Here is a 4,074-nt window from a genome sequence, read left to right as displayed (position 1 = left end):
TTATTAGTTATCATATATTTGGTAAAGTCCAAAATCCTTTTCCAGTTAAAGTTATGAATAAAGATGTTCCAATAAAATATCACATATGGAGTTTACGTTTTTCTGAAATAATGAGCATTTATTTTTGATGTTTGTTGCTTTTACAGGTTGAGCAGAAACAGATTTGACCTTTTTAAGCCTTCTGGACTCTTTTAACCTGGTACAGGCCGTATCTCTGTCAGCTACCTCTGACCCTCTCTCAAGCCAGAAACTCCTGCTGTGTTTACGGCTTTTTACAGAGGAGTGTGAAAAGCTACAACTTCTACTTATCATTTTCCCCCACAGACAAAGGGCAGTTCAAAAGATCTTAGCAAACCATCTGCTTTAACTACAGGTAACATAAAGGTCAAAAAGCCAGAATACATTACTGATTTTAAAACCAAAATTAGGCTATTTGAATCAAAACATCTTAAGTTTTAAAACTAGCTTATTTTACATTTATTTTCTTAAGTCTTAGCAAGTGTCAGTTCTCCAAGCTTCTTTTTTAATTCTCTTGACAGAGTTAGTGGACTAAGTTGTATTCCTTCATCCTCCTTCCTAAACTTTATGATTAACTTAGATTCCTGCCCAACAATCCTCTTGCAAACTGCATTATTTTCATCCAAACTATTTTCTTCTAGACTCTGTTTGCTACTTTGTGCCTATAACAAACTTCCTTCTTTTCTACTTCGTTCTCTTCCTTATCCTCTACTACCACGTACTGGAGTTCAGTCACCAAAATCCATTTCATCATCTCCCTCATCCTCAACTGGAGTCGCCATAGCAGTCCAGTTACAAACCAGTTTATGCCAACCGCCAAGATCAGCTATTTTTGTGTCAATCCTGCTGTTCCGGAACAACCGTGCCCAGCGCTCCCTTCCAGTGTATTTAGTCCCACCTGTTTTCTTTATCTCTTGTCGGGTCCTTGTCATGTGTTCCTCTTGTTATGTCTTGCTGCCCGATGATCTGTTCTGTTGGACTAGCATTAAACCATCATCATCATCATCATCATCATCATCATCATCATCATCATCATCTTCATCCTGGCCTGCCTGTGTCTTCCCTCACCTCACCAAACCCACAAATCATGACAAAATTGTCAATGTATTAAAAGTTTACAGACAACATGCTTATGAAAATTGGTACAATAAAACAATACACATTCATATTTAGAAGAAATGTGAAACATATTTCACTGACAGAGTATTGTTTTAATTCAGTTTCACAGTATTCCAGTATTAGTCCAGTGATGTCAGTAATGCATTATTTTTGCATTACTGCCTTTGTAACACTACTGACGTCAGACAGCTTTTTTCAGTAACAAGTAATCTTGTGGGGATTAGTTTGGTTTCCTTTTCAATTCTTTGCCAGTCCACCAGAGGGAGCCATTGGATCACTCTGCGGGGGATGGCGTGCCTGCAGGATCTCAACTGTCCACACCTGAAAGGAATATCATCATCCAGAGGAGTATATAAGCAGCAGACAGCCAACACTTTCTTGCCAGAGTGTTTGCCAGTTTTGGTACTATAGCTCCTCAGTGTGTTTGGTCTAACATATATTGTGTTTTGACTCAAGTTTGTTCGGGCTCTCACCCAGTTCTTGTGACTCTCCTTCAGGAACCCTTCAAGGCCAGTGGGGTTGGTTCCTCTAGTCCACCAGTCCTGAAAATACCTTTTTCGTGATGCCTCAGCTGTCGGCCCTGCAGCTCCTCTGCAGTGACATATCTGACCTGCCCACCCTCCAACGTCTGGTCCCTCTCCTTCCAGCCCACATCAGTGCTCTCCTCAATCTGAAACCACGTACCTCCACCCGTCATCCTCAACTTGTTTTTTCAAGTAAGAACAGAGCTCGCGGCCATTAATTATCTCCATTCTCACCCCCTGTGAACCCACCTGGATTCCGACCCGTTGATCCCCCTAACCATGTTTCTTTGTTTTTTGTATTATTGCAATAAACATCCTTTTTTACATCCATCTCTTTGAGTGTTTCTGCATGTGGGCAAAAAGTGTTAGACCCATCATGAAAAATGTAACGTGTTACAATTTCGAATCCAGTAATCGGAATAAAGTTACTTACCCAAATCATTTTGCGTTACTATGTTCTTTTTAAATGTAATTTTATTTCCTCTATGCATCGAGTGAACGCTTTATGGTAATGCGCAGTGGCGCAACTACACATTATTCAGGTGGATGCGAAAACATAAATCAGCCCCCCCCTCCGAAGGAAGGTTGAAGGAGCGTGGAAAACATACGCTCGCTCTATCCCCCCGGGACGAAGTTATGTGAAGGGTAAAACTTGTTACATTTATCTCGTCACGTGTGCAGGTGAAGGAGCATGAGGCGCGCTGAAGTGTATGGGAAAACATAATCGGCGCGCCGCCCCCTCCAGACGGGGTTTTGGCGCCCCTATGCGTTGCATGCGCTGCATAACCCCTTTTTGCACCACGCATGCGCACATCGATGTTATGTCACATACTGCTTACTCAGGAGATTTCTTATAAATCCATCATAGCTGTGTGTTATGTTTCTCAGACGTTTACGGTAAATTTTATGTAATTAAGCTGCTATGTTAATCAAACATATTAACATAAATTACTTTTGCTGTTTCTAATATTGTTACCAAACTGTAAACTACGCCTTGACTGCATGAACATTCTGAGGGTTTTTTTGTTGTTGTGGTTTCTTGGACTGTGGTCCAAATTATGTGTATTTAGCACTTAGCGTTGGAAACACACCAGTTTTTCCTGTTGTTAAAAATGTAGCTAGTTGCTCAGTGTAAAAAAAATAAAAGCCTTACACCATCAAGACCATTTGGAGGTTCATCCTCAGAACTGAAGTGATGATCTTGTGGAGTCAGAGCTTCTTCTGAGACAGTAAAGTCTTTAGGTTTTCTAATACCAGATCTCTGGCTTCCTCGTTCATCTTGATTTGCTTAAACCAGTGTTTTTCAACCCCTGTGCCGCGGCACACTAGTGTACCGTCAGTGATCGTCAGGTGTGCCGTGGAAATTATCCAATTTCACCTACCGTATATTCCGGACTATAAGCCGCTACTTTTTTCTTCACTTTGAACATGCAGTTTTCACAGAATTTTTGAATCTTTAGCATGAAGTGAATCATTGGAAATCAAAGAACGTGCTAATTTTCATTTAGAACAAGTACATGCTAGCAGCAGGCACGATAGAGAAATGTTTTCAAACTCATATGATGCAGCTTCTAAGTAGAGGAGTATCGATCTGGCAGAACAGGAGGGAAATAAAGCCGCTGCACGTAAACTCGGCGTGAACAAAACCGGATTTGGAGACGGAGGACTGCGTCCTTAACATATCCAGCAGTTATTTGGACGCAGCCCTCTGCTGCCCTCTGCTGGGTCCTTATGGGAAACCGAGTGGCAGAGATACTAGCGGCCTGTAGCCCGGTGCGGCTGATATATGTAAGTTTCCAGGAGGGTGGAAAAAAATTGAAGGTACGGTTTATAGTATGGTGCGCTCATAGTCCAGAAAATACGGTAATTGGTCTTAAAAGATTTTTTGAAAATTAATTATCTGCAAATAATGCCATCTTTGAGTGTCTTTTCTGTAGTAGTGGCTAGTGGCATAATCATGTAATTTTCTTATGACTAGATGGCAGTAGGTACAGAGCATTTTACATTAAAACAAGAGAATTAGCGATACATGAATGTTACTACATTCATGCATCACTTCATTAGTCTAAAGTATACACTGAGATTTAATTTAAAACATACTGAAATTGTAGTATATTTCATTGTTTACTTTTAAAATAAGCTTAAAGTTAATATAAAAGTATATATATAATTTCTCAACCTCTGGGCATGATCTCTCTCTCTCTCTGGCTCGCTCTCACTCTCTCTCTACCAGAGGCCTGGGAGCTTGAGGGTCCTCCAGTATCTTGGCTGTGCCTAGAACTGCACATTTCTGGACTGAGATGTCTGATGTTGTTCCTGGGATCTGTTTGAGCCACTGCTCCAGTTTGGGGCTGACTGCCCCGAGGGCCCCGAGGGCCCCGATGACCACAGGCACCACTGTGGTCTTCACCTT

The sequence above is a fragment of the Poecilia formosa genome, unplaced genomic scaffold (genome assembly GCF_000485575.1).
Source record: "Poecilia formosa unplaced genomic scaffold, Poecilia_formosa-5.1.2 Scaffold541, whole genome shotgun sequence".
Classification (NCBI taxonomy): Eukaryota; Metazoa; Chordata; class Actinopteri; order Cyprinodontiformes; family Poeciliidae; genus Poecilia; species Poecilia formosa.
The sequence above is the reverse complement of the archived record's forward strand: the minus strand, read 5'-3'. Positions refer to the sequence as shown.